We start from the raw sequence: 26,257 nt of genomic DNA, 5'->3' as shown, positions 1-26,257 counted from the left end.
CAACGTACCTGCGTCCTCTGGCAACGAGGTGGAAGTAACGTGAATGCGGCTGCATTCCGCCCCTCCACTTCTATTGGTGGCCCGCTGAGTGACGTCGCTGTAACGCTGAACGAACTGCCACCTTAAAAAAGAGGTTGTTCGAAAGCCACAGCGACATTGTTAGGAAGGTAAGTATGTGTGACGCGTATTGGCGATATTGTTCGCCATGGGGAAGCGATTTGAGGCACAAATGACGGGGGCGGGTGCGATCGCTAGCGACATCGCTAGTGATGTCGCAGCGTGTAAAGCAGACTTTAGGGTTTCTGGAAGATAACATTGATGAAAAAATGGTGTCGTCCGTTACCTGAACTATATTCACTGCTAGAGCTGGATGACAAATGGTTCCTTGAGGATGGGCAAAGATATTGAGCTAGTTTATTGCAAGATTCTTACCATCACCATATACTCAGTTGAACTTGTGTCCTCTGTGTTGTGAAGCAATTTTTCTCTTTTTTGTTTCAGTAGTTTTTTGGTAATTGGCAATAGTTTGTAAGGGTCTGATTTTCAAACTATCCAATTTATAAGAACAAAAATGCTCTGCTAGTAGCTCTTCTATAGCATTGACCTGATGTTTGGTGTCATTAAATGCATGCTGTAAAAATTCAATATTAACGAGAATAAGCTCAAATGAATATCTGTTGATAGTACTTACAGATTTACTGCTGTATTCTGTATTGTCTATAATGAGAATTGGACCGAGAATATAATTCATAAGAAATTATTTTATGAGATTAAAATTCCAAGTCACGGAAAATCATTACTGGAAATATGGAGAAATTTACTTGCACTGCTTACCTGGGAAAGTATGCATTAGATGATTAATCATAGAAAAGGTTCTCCAGGTTGTAGATACCAAGCCAGGTGCTCAAACGCCAAGTAGTAAATTTAGCCATGCAATATGATAGGCATACAGAGGCAAATAGTTGTATGCCCAATGATAGAGAAAGCATCTGGATTAGAAGAAGGAACTAAGGCACTCCAAATTCCAATGAGGAAAAGTTTATTGAAGTATTTTATTCATCAACAAATTGGTTTATAATATTTATTAAAATGGGTCTCTTATTGAGACACACAAAACTTTTACCAGGGTCTGATGAAACATACATAACTTGGAGGAATATTTGAATTCCCCCATCTGTCCACGAGCTTTGCATATGCACATTTTTTTCAGCTTGGAAATGTACCTCTTCCTTCAAATCCACTTGGGAATTAGGTTTGGTTCAGGGCTATAACATTATCATTAATATGATAACTTAACATGCAAATAAACTACTTACATCTACTACTTACAAAGAACTACTTACATCTCTTAAGAGCAGAATCAAGTCACTTGAATTGTAGATGAGTAAATTTGATTCCACCAATTTGGTGTCACCTTTTCAAACCAAGCTCAGGTATTTTATCAATAAATTTTTCAAATAAATTATGGATAGCAAAAAGAACAAGCTAAAATTGAACAGACAGATTTATGAAAGAGGTGTGATTTACAATTAGAAACATAGAAGTTTTTCCTCTAAATATCAAATCAATATGACATCTTTCACACTATAAGATTCTAGTGATTTTTTGAAAGTCAGAATTAAGCGACAGATGGAAGACTAGCACCCAAGGAAACAAGGTGCCAGAAATCACAAAACCATGCCTCCCCGATTACATAAGTAGAGATACAACCATTAAAAGCTGTCTGATTCCTAATTATAGATAATTTGCCAACATATGTTCTGAATATGAAAGGTGTGTTGTCCAACATGGTCTCAAACGTCCTGCACAAATGATGTTGACAAATTCACATTACTTAAGGAACTTTTTCAATTTTGCAGTAAAATCATCTTGAAAGCATTACATTACTATATAAATTTGTTGCCTGTATTTTCCTTTCAGTTGATAGACAAGTCTTCAGTGATGTCATGTACCTATCATGGGAAATTGAGTCTTGCACATGTAGGAAGCCTTTTCCATTTAGAACATCTTACACCATTGCTCCTCTTTTTTCTTTAGCCCCCCTCAGTTCCAACCTTCTTTGAAATCATGAAAGATGAGATCCAGAACTTCCCGCATGACAATTATACACACCAAAAGCTCAGAGTATGTGATAGATTGGTTTTGAATGACCTCCAAAATAATCAGAACTTCATCATCAAAGAGAAGGGATGAGCAAACATGAATGGTAAAGTTTGGGGTTCATACCAGACACCTGTTGATCGTGATTTGAACTCGAAAGCCAACTTTAAAAAAAAAGTCTGTGTCAAATTTAAAAATTTGAGTGGTGCTTATATGCTAATAAAGTTTGTTGAAAGTAAAAACGTACCAATGGTGCCAAACCAGATGATGTATGCACAAACAGAATGTAGTAAACTTTCCTCTTGAAGGCGGCTGCAGCCCAGGTGCAAGATGCTGATGTCACAGCCACTACCACTTGCACACGAATAAAGCTTGCAGTGGCATAGGCCACAATTCAGACACAGTGTGTCTCGCTTATCTGTGTGAGATGCTTATTTATAGTGCTGAATAGCCCGCCTGACCTTGGTTTTTGGCGTCATCTATAGGTTACAGTTCAGACACTGTGCATCACAGCTATCTGTATGATGGGCTTCCAGTGCAAGCCTTATTAGTGTGCAAATTTTTCTTGAGCAGCTGCCCTTCCCCCCTAGCTTGAAGGATTGAATGGTAGTGGCTGTGACATCGGCATCTTGCACCTGGGCTCTGGCCGCCTTCAAGAGGAAGGTTTACTACATTCTTTTTGTGCATACATCATCTGGTTTGGCACCATTGGTACGTTTTTCCTTTTTTTTATACAGATCTATGTGATTTTTTTTTTCTTAATAAATTAGTGTAGAACTTGCAAGTGTGAAAATCCGTGACGTGGATTGCGAGCTTCCATATTTTGGGCCAAAATATCAACCAATATCTCACTATTGAGGTATGGCACATTTTATCCATTTTTGCAGGATGTGTGTGGACCTTTTGATTCTAGGTGATATATTAATGAGCCTGTCATGTGTAATACACTTATGTAGTGCTAACTAACCCGCCTGGCCTAGTGTTGTTCGTCATTCATAGGCCATAATTCAGACATTGTTGTCTCTCTTATCTGTGTGAGACACACATTTATAGTGCTGAATAGCCCGTCTGACCTTGATTTTTTTCGTTACCTATAGGTTACAGTTCAGACACTTTGTATCACACCTATCTATATGATGGGCTCCCAGTGCAAGCCTTATCAGTGTGCAAGTATTTTGCTGAGCAGCTGCCCCTCCCCCCTAGCTTGGTGGGTTGAATGGTAGTGGCTGTGACATCACCATCTTGCACCTGGATGCAGCCGCCTTCAAGAGGAAGATTCACTACATTCTATTTATGCATATGTGGCACCCCAGGGTTCAGTTGCCACAAATATACCTGTACCTGGGCTGGGAAGGATCTCCACATTAGGTAATCCCACATACAACATTTCTACTCCAAGCCTGGAGGGGGAGCTCTACAAGTCGAGTTCAGGTGAGGTCACCTTTAAATCCAGGTTTGGAGGCGGAGTCAGAGACACAGTTGACAGTTGGAGAAGAGGAGACTGTGCGAGCAGAGAGTGAGGGAAGACATCAAAATGGAGAGGGCAGTGCTTAGCCCGCACAAGTAACTGTGTGACCGCCTGAGGGATCAAAAGTGCGGCAAAAGAGGAGAGACCGGGTAGGTGGAGCCAGACCGGTTCATCCCAAAGGAACAGTGCTGATTATCGGACACCGGCATCGAAGATTGTGAGGGATCTAATCTGCCCAGCAATAAAGACCGGGGGCCAGGGAGACTGCAGATCTCCTGGCTGCAGCAGCACCTGAAGGCAAAGCCGCTACACAGAGCTTAGGGACCGCAGTGAGTACAGCAGTGCCCCTTAGAGAAGCTCCCGCCGCTTGCCATACAGGTGAAGACAGTGAGAGAGGGACAAGGTATAACTACAAGCAGCCTAGTACCAAGGAGAAATACAGTGCAGCAGGGAGGCCACACAACTGACCTGGTGCAGAGATCCTGAACTGTTCCCAGATTACCCAAAAACTGTAACATCAGAAACTGAACCCATTTTTAATAACACCTGCAAGTAAAACCTGGTCAGAGATAATGAATTGGTGTGACGCACTTTATTTCTTTCATCTGAGAAGCCATAGGCTGCTGCACTAAAGTGACAGTTGAAAAGGCTGTGAAGAAAAACCGCCATATCTGTGTACTACTAATACTGCCCTGGGGACCCCGCTTCACCTACAGGAAGCGTAAACAACTGGCTGCCTAACCATCACCCCAGAGGTCTGACCTGCAGCCCCAGTAGCCATACTGGAGCCGTAGGTGGCGTCACGAAATACTTTTATTTATTTATTTATTTATTTATTTAAATTTTTTTTTTAATTTTTTTTAATTTTTTTTTTTATTTTTATTATTTATTGACTTTCAGCGACCACCAGGGCCATGGAACCAGGCACAGGCCCCCGTGACATAATCCCATTAACCAACACCCGGAACCGAGTACCCCACGGCCCTGGGGCGGGTCAGCTTTTGGCGTCACTGAATGGTTCAAGCACTACCTGGCGGCTGCAAAGTTTACCATATTTACGGATAACAACCCATTTACTCACTTGGACTCCGCAAAGCTAGGTGCACTAGAGCAGCGATGGATGGCCCATTTTTCAAACTATGACTTCACCATCAAATATCGGGCAGGCCGCAAAAATGCCAACGCTGATGCATTGTCGAGAATGCCCCATTTACCAGATGCAGGAGAAGACTCGGATGAGCTAGAAGAGATAGAGCTGCCGGCTTTTCACCGCAACAGTGCATCCCAGTGTAACCAAGGTGTTAAAGGCAAATGCCAAGAGGCCATGCTGAACCCGTTACCTTACTACGGGTGGGAGGAAACGCAAGACAGCGATCCGGCTGTTCGCCTAGTTAAAGAGCTAATAATCCAACCAGACTCAAGTCTTAGCCCAGATGCCCCACTGGAAGCGCAGCACCTGTGGAAGGAAAAGAGCAGATTGTTCATCTACAGGGGTAGGCTATGCAGACATTACATCAACCGCCGAACCTATGAGAGGGTGTGGCAAATAGTGGTACCGAAGAGAGATGTTCAGATGGTGCTGGTGGCGTACCATGACGGAGCAGGACACTTCGGGTGGAAGAAGCTTGAGGTACTGTTACGCAACAGATTCTATTGGGTTGGCATGAGAACTACCATTGAGAACTGGTGCCGAAACTGTGGCCCATACAACCTGAGAATAAAGGATCGTGACAGTCAAAGAGCTCCACTACAACCAATTGTCACAAAGCAGCTGCTGGAACTTGTAGCCTTGGACCATGTGAAATTGACACCCAGTAGATCCAGTTATGCGTATGCCCTCACTATGGTGGACCACTATTCCCGGTTTCTGGTGGTAGTACCTGTAAAGGACTTGACAGCAAGAACCGCAGCGAGAACCTTTCAAGCCTACTTCTGCAGACCACATGGCTACCCGGAACAGGTGTTGACAGATCAAGGTTCTGCGTTCGAAGCTGAAGTGTTCCAGGAGTTTTCCAACCTGTATGGATGTAAGAAAATCCGAACCACACCGAATCACCCACAGACAAACGGCATGTGTGAGAAAATGAACCAGGTGGTTATAGACCTGTTGAAAACCTTGCCCTTGGAAGAAAGAAGCATGTGGCCAGAGAAGTTGCCCGATTTAGTGGACATGTACAACAACATCCCTGTGAGTTCCACAAATTGCACGCCAGCATACTTGATGAGAGCAAGACCCGGGAAGTTACCAGTTGACTTAGAAATGGGAATTGTTGTTCCTGAAAAAAGTTCACCTGAAGCTGATTGGGACACTAAGCACCAAGAGCAGTACAAAAAGGTACAGGAGTGCGTAGAAAGAAGCCTAGACCAAATTAGAGAAAGGCAAGAGAAAGATTATAACAAGAATGCACCAGCTGCTCCTTTAATACCTGGAGAGATGGTTCTAAAAAGAAAAAGAAAGACCCATAAGCTTGATGACCAGTGGGAAGCAGAACCATACACAGTATTTCCCTCTAAATTTGACAACAAGAAAATCTGCTTAATCAGCAAGGATAAGGGAAAAACGTCAGCGGCAGTTTCTAGAGACCACCTTAAAAAATGTCCTGAACAGTTGAAGCAAAAAGAAGTAATCCCCTGTATACCTCAACCGAAAGAGGAAAAGAAAGAGAAGATGATAAGAACAGTACTTGGTGATTTTCCTGAAAGATGGCCTCAGTACAATGGAGCCATAATTATACCATTATTGACTGGCGCTCAACCAGTAGAAGTCCCAGAAAGACTGATAGAAACGGTCAACATTTAAGAAGAACTACCTGTCGCAGTAGAACCAGAGAACCCTGCTATTGGGGATCCTGCCAGTCCTATGGTAAGACTAAGACAACATTCACGCATACCAATATTGCGTAGATCCTCATGCAGATTATTAGATAGTGCACGCATAGCACCTGCACTAGGTACCAATACACTGCACCGACCAGTTGTGACACAGGCATTACATAGGTCTAGCCGTAGCAACTTTGGACAGTCCCCGTCCCGTTATATAGAAGAATATTAAATAGAAAGTGTAGTAGTTAGTAAAATGTAAAAATATTTTATTTATTTGTTTATTGCAACTAAGTAAATCCGTAACCGTCAAGCGTGTTGAGCCTGCAGGACTTTTTGCATGAACTTTTGCATCTTGTTGAACTTTTATGGACCAATGGACCACAGAACTGGTAGTGGTCAAAAACTTTCTTATATTTACCATACTCACATTTTGCAGCAGAAGGACTGCATTTTTCTGTTTTATTGGTTCTGGTAATTTTTTTTTTTCTTTAAGACTTTGTACTACTCTTTATTGTTGCTAATGTTTTATAAGTTTGTGTTTCCAGTCCAGGAGTACTGAATTTAACTAAGGGGGAATGTGGCACCCCAGGGTTCAGTTGCCACAAATATACCTGTACCTGGGTAGGGAAGGATCTCCACATTAGGTAATCCCACATACAACATTTCCACTCCAAGCCTGGAGGGGGAGCTCTACAAGTCGAGTTCAGGTGAGGTCACCTTTAAATCCAGGTTTGGAGGCGGAGTCAGAAACACAGTTGACAGTTGGAGAAGAGGAGACTGTGCGAGCAGAGAGTGAGGGAAGAAATCAAAATGGAGAGGGCAGTGCTTAGCCCGCACAAGTAACTGTGTGACCGCCTGAGGGATCAAAAGTGCGGCAAAAGAGGAGAGACCGGGGAGGTGGAGCCAGACTGGTTCATCCCCAAGGAACAGCGCTGATTATCGGACACCGGCATCCAAGATTGTGAGGGATCTAATCCAGCAATAAAGACCGGGGGCCAGGGAGACTGCAGATCTCCTGGCTGCAGCAGCACCTGAAGGCAAAGCCGCTACACAGAGCTTAGGGACCGCAGTGAGTACAGCAGTGCCCCTTAGAGAAGCTCCCGCCGCCTGCCATACAGGTGAAGACAGTGAGAGAGGGACAAGGTATAACTACAATCAGCCTAGTACCAAGGAGAAACACAGTGCAGCATGGAGGCCACACAACTGACCTGGTGCAGAGATCCTGAACTGTTCCCAGATTACCCAAAAACTGTAACATCAGAAACTGAACCCATTTTTAATAACACCTGCAAGTAAAACCTGGTCAGAGATAATGAATTGGTGTGATGCACTTTATTTCTTTCATCTGAGAAGCCATAGGCTGCTGCACTAAAGTGACAGTTGAAAAGGCTGTGAAGAAAAACTGCCATATCTGTGTACTACTAATACTGCCCTGGGGACCCCGCTTCACCTACAGGAAGCGTAAACAACTGGCTGCCTAACCATCACCCCAGAGGTCTGACCTGCAGCTCAAGTAACCATACTGGAACCGTAGGTGGCGTCACGAAATACTTTTATTTATTTATTTATTTAATTTTTTTTTTAATTTTATTTTTTTTATTTTTATTATTTATTGACTTTCAGCGACCACCAGGGCCACGGAACTGGGCACAGGCCCCTGTGACATAATCCCATTAACCAACACCCAGAACCGAGTACCCCACGGCCCTGGGGCGGGTCACATACATCTTCTGGTTTGGCATCATTGGTACGTTTTTTTCCTTTTCTTTATACATTTCTACGTTATTTTTTCTTAAGGAAGTTTTTTTGAAAGGCTGCAGTGCAGCCAATTGCCAAGCCTTTCGGCATGGGGAAAGTGCGTGTATGCTGCTGTGAGCCATAAATAATGAAAAAAAAAATGACCTAGCCTTCCACTTATTTTTGATAACCATCACAGGTAGAGCAGACAGCTGTGGGCTGCAGCACTTAGCTGTCTGCTTTTCCTTGCCTGGTTATAAGAAAAGAAGGAAAACCCATACAATTTCTATAAATTATTCATTTAAATACATTTTAAAAAATGTCATGGAGTCCCCACTATTTTTGATAACAATCCCAGGTAAATCAGACAGCTATAGGCTTGTATTATCAGGCTAGAAAGGCCCATTGTTATTTGGCCCTTTCCAGCCTGATAATAGCAGCCCACAGCTACCCCAGAAGTGGCAAAGGCATATATCAGACACCCCCATTACTATTCAGGTAAGTAGAAAGTTAAAATCACACACATATAGGGAAAAAATAGTTTATTTGAATAAAGACTACCCCCCTCTCCCTCGTTCACCAATTTATTAATTAAAAAGAAATCCTTGAGGTTCCAAAGTAATACAGTGGTGTTGTGTCCCATGATGCCCATCGACTCCTATGCAGCTTTGTTTTGAGAATGTTCTCAGAATGAGACTTCATAGGTCACTTGAGGTCAGCTGCAGGGACAGAATTTCTCGAGTGTTTTTTGCTATTATTGGGATCATTTATGATCAGTCCTACATTTATTATGAATTTATCAACCACTTTATACAGTATATTTATTTTTTTATATATATACAGTTAGGTCCAGAAATATTTGGACAGTGACACAAGTTTTGTTATTTTAGCTGTTTACAAAAACATGTTCAGAAATACAATTATATATATAATATGGGCTCAAAGTGCACACTCCCAGCTGCAATATGAGAGTTTTCACATCCAAATCGGAGAAAGGGTTTAGGAATCATAGCTCTGTAATGCATAGCCTCCTCTTTTTCAAGGGACCAAAAGTAATTGGACAAGGGACTCTAAGGGCTGAAATTAACTCTGAAGGCATCTCCCTCGTTAACCTGTAATCAATGAAGTAGTTAAAAGGTCTGGGGTTGATTACAGGTGTGTGGTTTTGCATTTGGAAGCTGTTGCTGTGACCAGACAACATGCGGTCTAAGGAACTCTCAAATGAGGTGAAGCAGAACATCCTGAGGCTGAAAATAAAGAAAAATCCATCAGAGAGATAGCAGACATGCTTGGAGTAGCAAAATCAACAGTCGGGTACATTCTGAGAAAAAAGGAATTGACTGGTGAGCTTGGGAACTCAAAAAGGCCTGGGCGTCCACGGATGACAACAGTGGTGGATGATCGCCGCATACTTTCTTTGGTGAAGAAGAACCTGTTCACAACACAACATCAACTGAAGTCCAGAACACTCTCAGTGAAGTAGGTGTATCTGTCTCTAAGTCAACAGTAAAGAGAAGACTCCATGAAAGTAAATACAAAGGGTTCACATCTAGATGTAAACCATTCATCAATTCCAAAAATAGACAGGCCAGAGTTAAATTTGCTGAAAAACTCCTCATGAAGCCAGCTCAGTTCTGGAAAAGTATTCTATGGACAGATGAGACCAAGATCAACCTGTACCAGAATGATGGGAAGAAAAAAGTTTGGAGAAGAAAGGGAACGGCACATGATCCAAGGCACACCACATCCTCTGTAAAACATGGTGGAGGCAACGTGATGGCATGGGCATGCATGGCTTTCAATGGCACTGGGTCACTTGTGTTTATTGATGACATAACAGCAGACAAGAGTAGCAGGATGAATTCTGAAGTGTACCGGGATATACTTTCAGCCCAGATTCAGCCAAATGCCGCAAAGTTGATCGGACGGCGCTTCATAGTACAGATGGACAATGACCCCAAGCATACAGCCAAAGCTACCCAGGAGTTCATGAGTGCAAAAAAGTGGAACATTCTGCAATGGCCAAGTCAATCACCAGATCTTAACCCAATTGAGCATGCATTTCACTTGCTCAAATCCAAACTTAAGACGGAAAGACCCACAAACAAGCAAGACCTGAAGGCTGCGGCTGTAAAGGCCTGGCAAAGCATTAAGAAGGAGGAAACCCAGCGTTTGGTGATGTCCATGGGTTCCAGACTTAAGGCAGTGATTGCCTCCAAAGGATTCGCAACAAAATATTGAAAATAATTTTTTTTTTTTGGGTTTTGTTTATTTGTCCAATTACTTTTGACCTCCTAAAATGTGGAGTGTTTGTAAAGAAATGTGTACAATTCCTACAATTTCTATCAGATATTTTTGTCCAAACCTTCAAATTAAACGTTACAATCTGCACTTGAATTCTGTTGTAGAGGTTTCATTTCAAATCCAATGTGGTGGCATGCAGAGCCCAACTCGCGAAAATTGTGTCACTGTCCAAATATTTCTGGACCTAACTGTATATATATATATATATATATATATATATATATATATATATATACAGTGCCTAGAAGTAGCATTCAACCCCCTGCAGATTTAGCAGGTTTACACATTCGGAATTAACTTGGCATTGTGACATTTGGACTGTAGATCAGCCTGGAAGTGTGAAATGCACTGCAGCAAAAAAGAATGTTATTTCTTTTTTTTTAAATTGTGAAAAGTTTATTCAGAGGGTCATTTATTATTCAACCCCTCAAACCACCAGAATTCTGTTTGGTTCACCTAAAGTATTAAGAAGTATTTCAGGCACAAAGAACAATGAGCTTCACATGTTTGGATTAATTATCTCTTTTTCCAGCCTTTTCTGACTAATGAAGACGCTCCCCAAACTTGTGAACAGCACTCGTACTTGGTCAACATGGGAAAGACAAAGGAGCCTTTTAAGGCCATCAGAGACAAGATCGTAGAGGGTCACAAGGCTGGCAAGGGGTACAAAACCCTTTCCAAGGAGTTGGGCCTACCTGTCTCCACTGTTGGGAGCATCATCCGGAAGTGGAAGGCTTATGGAACTACTGTTAGCCTTCCACGGCCTGGACAGCCTTTGAAAGTTTCCACCCGTGCCGAGGCCAGGCTTGTCCGAAGAGTCAAGGCTAACCCAAGGACAAGAAGGAAGGAGCTCCGGGAAGACCTCATGGCAGTGGGGACATTGGTTTCAGTCACTACCATAAGTAACGTACTCCACCGCAATGGTCTCCGTTCCAGATGAGCCCTTAAGGTACCTTTACTTTCAAAGCGTCATGTCAAGGCTCGTCTACAGTTTGCTCATGATCACTTGGAGGACTCTAAGACAGACTGGTTCAAGGTTCTCTGGTCTGATGAGACTAAGATCGAGATCTTTGGTGCCAACCACACACGTGACGTTTGGAGACTGGATGGCACTGCATACGACTCCAAGAATACCATCCCTACAGTCAAGCATGGTGGTGGCAGCATCATGCTGTGGGGCTGTTTCTCAGCCAAGGGGCCTGGCCATCTGGTCCGCATCCATGGGAAGATGGATAGCACGGCCTACCTGGAGATTTTGGCCAAGAACCTCCGCTCCTCCATCAAGGATCTTAGGATGGGTCGTCATTTCATCTTCCAACAAGACAGCGACCCAAAGCACACAGCCAAGAAAACCAAGGCCTGGTTCAAGAGGGAAAAAATCAAGGTGTTGCAGACCTTAACCCAATTGAAAACTTGTGGAAGGAGCTCAAAATTAAAGTCCACATGAGACACCCAAAGAACCTAGATAACTTGGAGAAGATCTGCATGGAGGAGTGGGCCAAGATAACTCCAGAGACCTGTGCCGGCCTGATCAGGTCTTATAAAAGACGATTATTAGCTGTAATTGCAAACAAGGGTTATTCCACAAAATATTAAACCTAGGGGTTGAATAATAATTGACCCACATTTTTATGTTGAAAATTTATTAAAATTTAACTGAGCAACATAACTTGTTGGTTTGTAAGATTTATGCATCTGTTAATAAATCCTGCTCTTGTTTGAAGTTTGCAGGCTCTAACTTATTTGCATCATATCAAACCTGCTAAATCTGCAGTGGGTTGAATACTACTTGTAGGCACTGTATATTACTATTATTATTGTTATTATTCATTTATAGAGCACCATTGATTCCATGGTGCTGTACATGAGAAGGGGGTTACATACAGAATACATATACAAGTTACAATAGACAGACCAGTACAGAGGGAAGAGGGACCTGCCCTTGCGGGCTTACATTCTATAGGATTTGGGGGAGGAGACAGTAGGTGGGGTGTAGGTGGGGCGGTAGCTCCGCACGATGGTGGGGTGGCAGCTCCGCACGGTGGTGGGGCGGCAGCTCCGCATGGTGGTGGGGCGGCAGCTGTGGTGGTGGTGGTGGTGAAGCAGTGAGGTCATTGAAGGTTACAGGCATTTCTGAACAGATGAGTTTTCAAGTTCCGTTTGAAGTTTGCAAGAGTAGTATATAGTCTGACGTGTTGAGGCAGAGAGTTCCAGAAGACTGGGGATGCTCGGGAGAAGTCTTTGAGTTGGTTGCGTGAGGAGCAAAGGAGAGAAGGAGATCTTGGGAGGATCGGAGATTGCGTTTTGGGGAGTAGTGAGAAATTAGTTCAGAGATATACAGAGGAGACAGATTATGGACGGCTTTGTAGGTCAGTGTTAGTAGTTTGAATTGGATACGGTGAAAGATTGGGAGCCAATGGAGGGATTTGCAGAGAGGAGAAGCGGGGTGGTATTGAGGAGAGACGCAGAAAAAAGAGGATGTCCAGCTCTTCAGGCAAAGAATCATGTCTTTATTTCATCATGCAGACACAGAGAATGACATGACCAGCACTACGCGTTTCAGGTGAAAACACTCACCCTTAATCATGATTAAGGGTGAGTGTTTTCACCTGAAACGCGTAGTGCTGGTCATGTCATTCTCTGTGTCTGCATGATGAAATAAAGACGTGATTCTTTGCCTGAAGTGCTGGACATCCTCTTTTTACTGCATTTCATTGGGCTGTGGCAGTGCCTGTCCGTGCTCCAGGATGGAATCAGGATTGAGCTTTTATACGGTGAGCTGATTCATACAAATTGGATATTGAGGAGAGAGGTGGATATATATATATATATATATATATATATATATATATTTTTTTTATTTTATTTTTTTATCTTTTTATTGTCCATCTTCACTTACATGCACACATGCTTTGCACGTTGCAGTCTTTATCTTGCAATTTTATTTTTATATTTATGCTTGTTTCAATTATTTATATATATATATATATATATATATATATATATATGTATATATATATATATATATATATATATATATATATATATGTATATATACTAGAAGGTGGCCCGGTTCTAACCTATCGGGTAGTCTAGAATGTGTATGTAGGTTAGCAGATTCAATAATAATGTAATGAATGGACTGGATGGGTTAGGTTTTATTTAGTATTCTTATAATTGTTTATTGTTTTTTTAATGACAAACAACAGAAGGAGCAGTTTTAATAGATGAGTCTAATGTTTAACACTAGAACTACTGAGGTAGTCATTTTGACTACTTTGCACTATGTATTTCTATATAGGTGTCACGAGTCCAGTAGTTCTAGTGTTAATGATGTCCATGGCTTGTAATGAAAGAAGGCCATGAACAGTGTAAAGATAAGTAAAAATATTTTTGTACACCACATTTTGTGTGAAGACCTTTTCACTATCTGTAAGTAACGTTCCTTGTAAAGGAACTTACACTTGCACTTTGACGTTGTATCTCATTGTCACACTTGAAAACACAGGGTCTCCTTAGTATTGTACAGGTGATGATTCCAACACCCATGCAATGCTAAGGATATCCTAAAAACATGCAATGTTGGTGGCCCTTGAGGACTGGAATTGGGGACCCCTGCTCTACACTGTGGGTCTGTTCACATGTTGGTGATTTTTGTACACCAGGTGTCCGTGCAAAAATTTTATGTTAACTTTATACCAGCATCACAAATGAAAAGTACCAATACAAGTCTATGGGTCTATGAAAATCACGGCAGCACATGGATGGTATCAGTCTGTGTGTTATCCATGAGTAACATTTCAAAAGATAAGAGAAGCTTTGCCATTTATTTTTTTCTTTTAATATTACGTGAAGAACACGGATGAAACTCTGATGGTGACGACTGACACACTGACCACGCGCTGATGATACTCAGATCTAATATTTTGATGACACTCATACTGTTTTTCTTTGCATGCATGAACAATAATTGAGGCCATAAACAGCGAGCTATGCTGTTGTCTTAACTCCTAGTAACAGAAATAATCTAGCTCGCTGTGCCACACAGTTTCCAGAGCTATTATTAACTCGAGAAAACAGCGCAGCACAGCTCACTCACCTACTTTCCTTATTCTTGCCACTTCTCAGCACAGAAAAAAATGCCAGAAATGGAAATACCTCTTTAAGTTCTCCAAGGTTGTTGCTGCAACTCACTAGTTGATTTTGTTTGCAGCTATAAAAGTAAAAGATGTGTCACTTCAAATTATTTCTTTTAGCTTCTGTTTTCTTTACTGTTTACTGCTCATTACGGTAGGTATCTCGCTATAGAGAAACATTTCATGTTGTTGCAAAAACACCAAATGTTTCCTTTTCACTTTATCTCAATCAGTACAAATCCATGGGTCTTCAAATGACCATAACTTGTGATGTTATATCCTTCACTAAAGACATCTTGGACCCCTTTGAATTCCTTTGAATTCAGAAGACAAGCTGTTTACATTAGCATGGTATGATAGTTACAATGGCAACAGGCTTGGAAAATTAGATTTAAACCATTTAAAAAGAGCTCATACAGCTACAGCTATATAAATAAAAATAAAACACTTTAGCTGTCAGAACACAGTAAAATAAAAAAAAGAAAACACAACATATTTATACTTAAAATGAAAATTGGTTCCACGCACAGTGGGCTAAAATATGTACAATTCTAATTGCCTTTGGATTTTTTGTTTCTAAATAGTAAGTGGGCCAAACACAATCCATGTTTAGTCATAAGCAATTAGTTACATCATGCAAGGTAAGGATATTTCATAAATATTTCATTATTCCAATGTCAAATCCTCCAGGCTGTGTGCGCTCCCAAACTATTTAATCATACAGGCTGTAATTATTTCCTGTACAATTTTTATTATTTTTACAAGAACAAACAACGCGTTTCAACAAACAAATGTGTTCCTCAGGTATATTGACAATATACCTGAGGAACACATTTGTTTGTCGAAACGCGTTGTTTGTTCTTGTAAAAATAATAAAAAATTGTACAGGAAATAATTACAGCCTGTATGATTAAATTGTTTAGGAGTGCACACAGCCTGGAGGATTTGACATTGATATTATTCCTATGGTAATTCTGGCTGAGTTATATAATAGCCACCAGGATTCTGCAGCATACCATTTGGGAAGGAGAACTCTCCATTGAGATCTGAGGTCCTAAAGGATCGATAAGCAAGTTAACAAGGCTTGCTAAAGGTGAGTGTATGAAATATAACATTCACCTATGAATTATCTATACAGCTACATTTAGATCGGTGAGCTTTTTGTTTTCTTTTCCCTTTCTCTTTGTTGAACATTATTCCAAGGCATACATTGTTTTAGAATGAGGCAATCTTTTCTGCTTTTACCATTATATGCTGATCATAGTTTTATATATTTTTACTTGCTTATATATTACTCTTAATTCCACAGCACTTTACAGATGTGATCATCACTGTCCACAATGGGGCTCACAATCTAAATTCCCCATCATTATGTCTTTGGAATGTGGGAAGAAACTAGAGTACTAATAGGAAACCCACATAAAAAAAAAGGGTAGAACACACAAACTCCTTGCAGATGTTGTCCTTGGTGGGATTTGAACGAAGGACTCTAGTGTTGCCAGACTGCAGTGCTAACCACTGAGCCACCCTTATATGCATAGCTTTAACAAAACAAATAATAATCCAATATTTTTTAGAATTGTTGAATCTGAAAAATTATAATACATTTTAAAGTTTATTCAAGCCATTGTGTTCAAATAAACCATAAAAAAGTAACACAGAAAAAGCAGATTATCAACCCCCCAAAAAATGTTTTAAATTAACTCAGAATCCCAATCAAGTGATTGGAGGATAGACAGCTAATGATGAACTGTTAAATAGAAGACTTGCCTAAGCCATGGAATACAAATAATGGAAATCAAATTAGGGTGCTACTTATCATTACTGGATCCACCAGTGGCAGCTGCTTCCTCTTCCTGCTGAAGGCTTTCTCTGTTCTTCAGCATTCAGTCAAACTGTATAAGTCAGTCTAAATATCCAGATATTTGGCGTCTATGCCTCTGTGTTGGACACTTTCACTGTAAAAGCTTTGTCACAAGTGTGGACTCCCTGCATACCCAGTTGTGCTACATCACTAATCTCTGCTATAGTGCCTGAAATGTGCCTTCTGACATATGCAAATCTACTGAGTTGCTGAGTTTAGCTATGTTGACACACACAAGCTAGGGACCCCAACGTAGAGAAATACTTTGGAGTAGTGTTGGGGCTCTATTGCATTGATCAATTCAGTAGCTAAATTTCTCTTTATTCATATATTCATGGCAGTAATGCAGGTTCCATTTTTCACATTTCATTCTTCCATATAGCTATTGAATTTTTCATGTCAGTATTCACACAGCAGTTTCTGCTATTACATGTATTCCCCTTCCATAGTCACTGGTGTGCATACCTTATCTCCCCATATTGAAATGTGCCTTCTGACATATGCAAATCTACTGAGTTGCTGAGTTTAGCTATGTTGCCTTATGTTTACCTCTTAACAAAACCAGCTCTGTTATATTATTTAAAATTAGTTTCCTAATAGATTCAGTTGTACTCTACTACATAGGTTCTGCTACATCACTACATGTGAGTAATCTGACAAACACAGTTCTGGTGGGTTCTACTAGTCTACTTAGCTATGCTAGATTGACAAGACCAGGTTTGGACTGGTCCGCCAGGAAATAAGGGAATCTAAAGGTGGGCCCTGCTGTAGGAACGACACTGACAAGAAATTGAAGGTTCCTCCACTTCCTACCCTAGCACAGCTTTTCACTGATCTGTAAATCTGCATCCATAGTGGCACACTTCCTCCTTCTTCTAATGTGCTGGCACTAGGTGTTGGCATCACACTGACACCTGGACAGGAGAAGTGCCATTACCAGTGGATGCTTTTTTGGATATCCGTGCTACATGGTCAATGTACAGAGCAGAATGCAGACTGGCCATGGCTCTTCCAACAAGAGCATAACAGCTTCATATATTTCTATGAGGCTATTATGCTCAGGTCAGGATATCTCCTGCCTGTCTGTTGCATTGTGGTCTGTGCATATGTGACACCCCAAGGCTATGGGGTACTCGGTCCCAGGCCATATATGTACGGGGATGCTGTGTCACGGTTGTGTAACGGCCGCTGTCCCGTTCCGTGACCTTGGGGGTCGCTATTTAAACGGATTATATACAGGGGAGATTAAAGAGTTTATGTCATGACACCACTTCTGGGTTGCAGGCATTGTGATGGAACTGCCACTGCACAGTCTTTTACCACTGGGGCTGATGGTGATGGCAGCCTGGGTAGTAGGCCCTCCACAAATAGGGCCGGGCCCCAGGGAGTGGATGAGGGAATCCGGCGCAGAAAAAAGTGAGACCACATGATGGGTATGCAGTGGAACTCTTGTTTACTCACAGCGATGCGGAGGCAGATGCACTGAGGATGGCTGGTTTCGACCCCTGGTCCCTTTTGTTCCAGTGCCGGTGTGGTAACCTGGTGGTTTCTCGCCCTGGCACCACTCGCTGGTTGGTGGAACCCCCGTGGCTTGGAGCATCTGGGGGGTCCCCTACTGTCTGTCAGCAGCCTCTGGTCCGTACGGCAGGCAGTGTGAACCCTGTAGGGGTCGGTGTTCTTTTCCGGTCCCTGGCTCTATCTAAACTGCTGGTACCCCCGGATTCTTGGGTCAGTGAGGTCCACGATGGTTCCCTCACTCTGCAGGTATTTGTCAGGTAGCCTGAAGCGTTTGCCTGACCTAGGGCCCTGTGCCCCGTTGGTTCTCTGGTTCCAGGGGTACCTGACTGTACCGTCTCTGGCAACCACTCTCCTGCACCTCCTAGGTCACTGCTACACGACCCCGTCTGGAGACACATCCGTCACCTTCAACTGTCACTACCGGACTCCCATGTCTTTCTGTCTGTCCCCTCCCACCTGGTTGTCATCTAGTGGACTGGACTGGCTCCACCCCTGGGTGGCCATCCATTGGTCCCAGACTAGTCAGTCACCCATGATTGGGAGAGGGAAACTGGGGATGTTTATGTGTTTTGATGTTACCAGCACTGTTATTCCAGGTCTCTTGGGGTAGTCCCTGCATCTTTGATAGGACGCAGTACCTAGTAGTGCCCTGATGGGATCAGGGGCGCTACACATGGACTAGCCACCGATCTTCTGTGCTGAGCATGACAGCCTCATAGAAATATATGAAGCTGTTATGCTCTGGTATGGGGTAAGGAGAAATGTGTCCAGTCCATGCATTCTGGTCTGTGCACAGACCTTGTTGCATGGATGTCTGAAAGAGCCATAATACCTCTCTTGCACAGGTGTCAGTCTGACTCCAACCCCTCCTGCCACCACAGCAGGAGAAGGAGAGAGTGTACTGCTATGGATGCAGATTATCAGATCAGTGAAAAGCTGTGTTAAATGATACCTCTCCTGCAGTGGTGCCTATCTGACCAGCTCCAATGTCCCCAGCCCCATGAGACTTCAGGAGGGCTGGTCAATCAGGTTACAATAGCAGCCACATGCTTTGCAGTCTGCGCTCTCACTCCTCTTTGGACCTTAAAGTAGTGGCTTGATAAGGTTGTAATGTGATTCGTGCTGGTTTACTGCAGCAGCTGGCTTGACCTCCTCTACTCCATCTTTTGCTAATGTAATTGACAAGACTCCTTCCTGGAGCTCAGAAGACCAGTAAGTAAATTTTATGTGAAACTGATATTTGAAATAGAAAAGTGGACATGGGGCTAGGCTATATAGACTATATATGGGAGAGAGGGAACTAGGTTATATATGCTATATGTGTGGGATGTGGACACTATTATATATTTGCTTTACAAGGGAGAGAGGTACTTGATTATATATGCTGTATGGTTTATGTGGGGGAACTAGTTTATATATGCTATATGTGGAGCAGGAGGACTAGAGTATATATACTATGTGTTATGTGTGGGAGGACTAGTTTATATATGCTTTATGTGGGGAAGGGGGGACTAGGCTATATAAGCTATATGTGGGAGAGGGGGATTAAGCTATATAGACTTTGTGGAGGAGAAGAACTAGTCTATATTTACTATATGTGGGAGAGCGGGATTAGGCTATATGGGCTATATGTGGAGGAGGGGGACTAACCTATATATGCTACATGTGGGGGAGGGGGACTTATGTAAGAGAGAAAAGCTTCCTGGAAAGGGGGCGCGGGCAAGCAAGGCCAATCAATTCAACTTAATTTACTCCACAAAAGTGGTATAAATATAACAGAATTGTAAGACAGTCACCAATTATAGTAAATTTCTTGTGGTGGCACTTGTAAGCCGAAAACTGTGCCAAATTCATTAATAGGCAAACATTGATTTGGACAACATTCAAACCATATTTTTGCTTCAGTGTTTGTATGCCAAAGCCAGGAGGGGAAGTTACAAAGAAAAACTATTATTCAATGATTGAATCCTGTTCTGCTTTTTGGAGACTAATCAAAAATATTGATGTGTCATTAAGGTCTTGCACACTGTATTGTGTCTTGTACACGTGCATGAGGCTGGAGTATGAACAGGTAAAATGTCTATGTAGAGTAGCAATAGGGTCGTCCCTGTGGAATCAGTTCCTCTTGTGGGCCAAAGGCACTCCAGTCTGACACTACATGACTACTCCATTGTGTTGTTATGCTGACTAAGCTTCATCATCCATCTTTCTACTCTAAATTTACATTCTGTCAATTTATATTTCTATGCCCGCCCTCCTGCCTTAAAAGAACCCATTACTCCAGCTTAAATCCTGTTTCTACCACCTATGTTCTCCAATTGGTTCACTTGGATACACATTGCAACAAGTTTGACTCCTGACATATCTAGCAATATTATGTTGCAGTCTGTGCTATATCTTCTCAAGTATGTCTTGTGACATACCCAGGTCCACTACATTACATTTCTAACTTCTGCCACATTGTTATAAGTGTGTTTCCTTACGTATGTACTTCTGCTATATTGCTACTTTCTGATACATAATCTCTAGAGTGTTTCTTGATATAATCAGATCTTTTGGGTTCTGCTGCATCACAGTAAATGAGTCATCTGATATGCCCAGCTCTGCTATGATGCCCAATGCTCCCTTGGTCTCTGTCGATATCAGAAGTGTTTTTTATTGAAGATCGTAACTCAACAGATATGCCAAATAAAATAAATATCAGAAATGACTTTCAGTATGTCACAATAACTGCCTGCATGAGTCTGCAGGCAGTGGCTGAGACACATTGAGAGGTGTTTCTGACATTTTTTTTAAATTTACTAATATGTATGAAGTATCTTTCTCCTACCTTAAGTTAGGACAGAATAAGGCATCTTCTATAAATATCTTAAGCAAACTGAGCTAAGTTCTGTTTCATTGCCATAAGCATGCCTCCTTACATGGGTTCTGGTACATTGCCATAATTGAGTAAATGGCCGGCCTTACTATGTGCGCCAAGTGCCGTCGCACAGGGTGCAAGCCACCAGACATCATATAGGATGCAGCAGTGAGAGATTAACTCACTCTGTTTCTCTGCTCAGGATTCGGCAAGCAGTCTGCAGGGGGTGACCTCCTTCCTCCATCTGTGATTTCTGTCCTATCTTCTCTGCCAGCCGTCTGTACCAGAGAGAGGCGGGGGGGGGGGGGGGGGCTCCTGCTGAAGCTGCTCCCAAATTTCCATTATTCTCCTGGAAGTAAGGAAAAGTCTTCCACAATGGTGCGTGCCAGGGCAGGCATATCATTAGCGAAACCTAATGCACAGGGCTGCACAGGGGCCCAGGAGGTAAGAGGGCCCTTTTCTACATTATATAGGGTATACGTTCCCTGATGAAGAGGTGAAATGCGCGTCGGGACAATTGGGGGTCACACAGGCAGACAGTAATAACTTGTTAGTATTCACATGCAAATGTAACTATAGTTTTAGTGCTTACTGGGTAAACCTGCATATTAATGCTAGACGGTGTAACACAGGTTGGCATTCATTAGCACTGCAGTGCAGATTATTATTATTATCTAGGTGAATTTAACTAATTGATTACCAATTGCACTGCATGTTTATATATAAAATCCTATATTACTATCTTGTTGGTTTTCAAAAACTGCATGTAAATCATCATATTTGGGTTCTGTCTTATATGTGACTCCCCTTACTGTGAACTATTTGCTTGATTTTTTTAATGACCTTTTAAAATGTGTTTTGGAATAAAAATGAAATAAATTATCTTAAAAATAACATTGGATTAATGCAACATTTTTCGCTGAGATTCATTATATAGGGTGTAAAATATTATATATATATATATATATATAATATATATATATATATATATATATATATATATATATAAACTGTATGTATATATGTATATGTATATACAGTGCTGGCCAAAAGTATTGGCACCCCTGCAATTCTGTCAGATAATACTCAGTTTCTTCTTGAAAATGATTGCAATCACAAATTCTTTGGTATTATTATCTTCATTTATTTTGCTTGCAATGAAAAAACACAAAAAAGAATGAAACAAAAATCAAATCATTGATCATTTCACACAAAACTCCAAAAATTGGCCAGACAAAAGTATTGGCACCCTTAGGGGCACTTTGCACACTGCGACATCGCAGGTGCGATGTCGGTGGGGTCAAATTGAAAATGACGCACTTCCGGCATCGCATGCGACATCGCAGTGTGTAAAGGCTGGATGATACGATTAACGAGCGCAAAAGCGTCGTAATCGTATCATCGGTACAGCGTCGGCGTAATCCATAATTACGCTGACGCAATGGTCCGATGTTGTTCCTCGCTCCTGCGGCAGCACACATCGCTGTGTGTGAAGTCGCAGGAGCGAGGAACGTCTCCTACCGGCCTCACTGTGGCTTCCGTAGGATATGCAGAAGGAAGGAGGTGGGCAGGATGTTTACATCCTGCTCATCTCCGCCCCTCCGCTCTGATTGGCCGCCTGCCGTGTGACGTCGCAGTGACGCCGCACGACCAGCCCCCTTAACAAGGAGGCGGGTCGCCGGCCACAGGGACGTCGCACGGCAGGTGAGTGTGTGTGTGAAGCTGGCGTAGCGATAACTTTCGCTACGCCAGCTATCACCACATATCGCTGCTGCGACGGGGGCGGGCACTATCGCACTCGGCATCGCAGCATCGGCCTGCGATGTCGTAGTGTGCAAAGCCCGCCTTAGCCTAATACTTGGTTGCACAACCTTTAGCCAAAATAACTTCAAACAACCACTTCCGGTAACCATCAATGAGTTTCTTACAATGCTCTGCTGGAATTTTAGACCATTCTTCTTTGGCAAACTGCTCCAGGTCCCTGAGATTTGAAGGGTGCCTTCTCCAAACTGCCATTTTGAGATCTCTCCACAGGTGTTATATGGGATTCAGGTCTGGACTCATTGCTGGCCACTTTAGTAGTCTCCAGTGCTTTCTATCAAACCATTTTCTAGTGATTTTTGAACTGTGTTTTGGGTTATTGTCCTGCTGGAAGACCCATGACGTCTGAGGAAGACCCAGCTTTTCTCTTTTTTGGTCTTCATTCTTTTCTCCATGCTCAATGTGGTACACACAAGGACACAGGACAGAGGTTGAGTCAACTTTAATCCATGTCAACTGGCTGCAAGTGTGATTTAGTTATTGCCAACACCTGTTAGGTGCCACAGGTAAGTTTCAGGTGCTCTTAATTACACAAATTAGAGAAGCAACACGTGATTTTTCAAACATTGCCAATACTTTTGTTCACCCCCTTTTTTATGTTTGGTGTGGAATTATATCCAATTTGGCTTTATGACAATTTTTTGTTTTTTTTTTTCATTGAAGACAAATTAAATGAAGATAATAATACCAAAGAATTTGTGATTGCAATCATTTTCAAGAAGAAACTGAGTATTATCTGACAGAAGTGCAGGGGTACCAAGTCATATCTGTCTCTCTAGACGTATTATGGGGTGCAAAGAAAACATAGGTGAATTCTAATGGGGGCAATCTGGGTTACCAACTGGGGCCCTAGGCTCTGGGGGGGAAATCCATGACCAGATTAAACTCAGAGAGCTTTTCTGAGCTCTCCTGCTGATGATGCAGAACAGCAGCACAACTCCATGGAGCTTCCATCTCTTCTTCTGAGCTAGCATGATGACATCATCGAACCGGTGCAAACCACGAGAAGAAGAACAGCATCAGGGACAAGAGCAGAGTGTCACGGGAGTAAGGTTAGTATGTGTTGTATTTTTATAGAGGATGTGATGGAGTTTTTTGTGGGTTCATCATGGATATAGGGGCTATGTTATGGCTCATACTGTTTATAGGAGGATTTGTGATGGCTCAAACTGTATATAGGGGCTATGTGAGGGATCATACTGTGTATAGAGGTATGTGAGGGGCTCATACTGTATCTAGGGAGGGCATGTGAAAGCTCATACTGTAAATAGAGGAGCTCTTACTGTATATATGGACCATGTAAGGGTTCATATTGTACACAGGGGTTATGTGAGTGCTTATATTGTATGTAGAGGCTAGTAACCACATGTATGCAATCTCTACCCTTTTGGAGATATGCTGAATAAACATACTCTGCTCCTCTCAATAGAAGTGTCTTAAGAGAAGCCAGAAACATTTACTGTAGTCAGCATAAGATCGCAAATATGTACATATATATATAGACTTCGAGAAAGAGAACTATGATAAGCCATGGACTTCCATAGACCCCCATCCCAGATGTAGCCCCCCCAGACCCCACCTTGGATATGCCCCATCCACCGTTACTACAGTCCCCACCCTGCATATGCCCTATCATACAAGCCATGGACTTCCATAGCCCCCACCCTAGAAGTGCCCCCACAGTCCCCACCCTGGATGTGCCCCATACATCATTTGTACAGTCCCCACCCACAATCCCCACAGTCCCAGTCCCTAATGTACACTTGCTTTGGCAAAACTAATTTGTATTTGGTCCTGCCAATAAAACTTATTTGATTTGATTTGATTTATATACACAGTGGTTACTGCACTCTGCACCCCATCTTGATAGAAAAAAACAGAAATGTAGAAATTTTTGCAAATTTATTAAACAAGAAATATCACATGGTCATAAGTATTCAGACCCTTTGCTCAGTATTGAGTAGAAGCACCCTTTTGAGCTAGAACAGCCATGAGTCTTCTTGGCAATGATGCAACAAGTTTTTCACACCTGGATTTAGGGATCCTCTGCCATTCTTCCTTGCAGATCTCCAGTTCCATCAGGTTGGATAGTGATTGTTAGTGGACAGCCATTTTCAGGTCTCTCCAGAGATGCTCAATTGGGTTTAGGTCAAGGCTCTGGCTGGGCCAGTCAAGAATGGTCACAAAGCTGTTCTGAAGGCACTCCTTTGTTATTTTAGGTGTGTGCTTAAGCTAATTGTCTTGTTGGAAGGTGAACCTTTGGCCAAGTCTGAGGTCCACAGCACTCTGGAAGAGGTTTTCTTCCAGGATATTTCTGTACATGGCTGCATTCATCTTTCCTTTAATTGCAGCCAGTCGTCCTGTCCCTGCAGCTGAAAAACATTGCCATAGCATGATACTGCCACGAGCATGTTTCACTGTTGGGATTGTATTGGGCAGGTGATGAGCAGTGCCTGGTTTTCTCCACACATACGGCTTAGAATTATCACCAAAAAGTTCTATCTTTATCTCATCAGACCAGAGAATCTTATTTTTCATTGTCTGGGAGTCCATCAAGTGTGTTTTTGCAAACTCTATGCAGGCTTTCATATGTCTTGCACTGAGGAGAGGCTTCCATCGTGCCACTCTACCATAAAGGCGTGACTGGTGGAGGGCTGCAGTGATAGTTGACTTTGTGAAACTTTCTCCCATCTCCCTACTGCATCTCTGGAGCTTAGGAACAGTGATCTTGGGGTTCTACTTTACCTCTCTCACCAAGGCTCTTTTCTCACGATTGCTCAGTTTGGCTGCTTGGCAAGGTCTAGGAAGAGTTCTGGTGGTCCCAAACATCTTCCATTTAAGGATTATGGATGCCACTGTGCTCTTAGGAACCTTGAGTACTGCAGAAATTCTTTTGTAACCTTGGCCAGATCTGTGCCTTGCCAAAATTCTGTCTCTGAGCTCCTCTAGCCAGTGGCGTACCGTCCATAGAGGCAGACCACGCCACTGCTACGGGGCCTGTGAGGTGGAGGGGCCCGGAGGCAGCTGCCCGCTGTGTGTACATTTTCAATTTCTCTTTCATGCCCCCGTGGCATCACCAAGCAGCTGATTAAGACCACTGGGTACCTGCACTGATTCTATAACTGCAGGATGGCCGCAATGCAGAGATGCAGTCTCACTCACTGCACACTGTGCGTGGCCTGTGCTGAAGAGGAGGGAGTGGCCAGGCAGCTTCCTCTTCTAGTCAGAGAGCAGTGAGAGATGCCAGGATAAAAACAGCCAATCAGGGGAGGGGGCGGAGCTTCTTCAGTACAGCGCGGGAGAAATAAAGATGAACAGGAAAACAGAGTAGAGACCATAGAAAAGAGAGAAGATCAAACAAAGCATTAAAAACAGTGAGAAGCAAAGAACAGAAGGACTTGAAAGAGAAAGCAGAGGAGAGGAGGAGACGCCAGGAGGACTAAAAGGAAGTGCAGCAGTGAGCCTGGAGTCACTGACGATCTCTCACATCACAGGAGCAGGTATTATACTGTACAAATGACTTTACAAATGTCTGCCTGTAACTACAGAAACTGCCCTGTGCTGTGCCATTACACTGTGTGTGTGTGTGTGTGTGTGGCTGTGTGTGTGTGTGGCTGTGGCTTTGT

Source organism: Anomaloglossus baeobatrachus, chromosome 2, assembly GCF_048569485.1.
Source record: "Anomaloglossus baeobatrachus isolate aAnoBae1 chromosome 2, aAnoBae1.hap1, whole genome shotgun sequence".
In the NCBI taxonomy this organism is placed as follows: Eukaryota; Metazoa; Chordata; class Amphibia; order Anura; family Aromobatidae; genus Anomaloglossus; species Anomaloglossus baeobatrachus.
The sequence above is the reverse complement of the archived record's forward strand: the minus strand, read 5'-3'. Positions refer to the sequence as shown.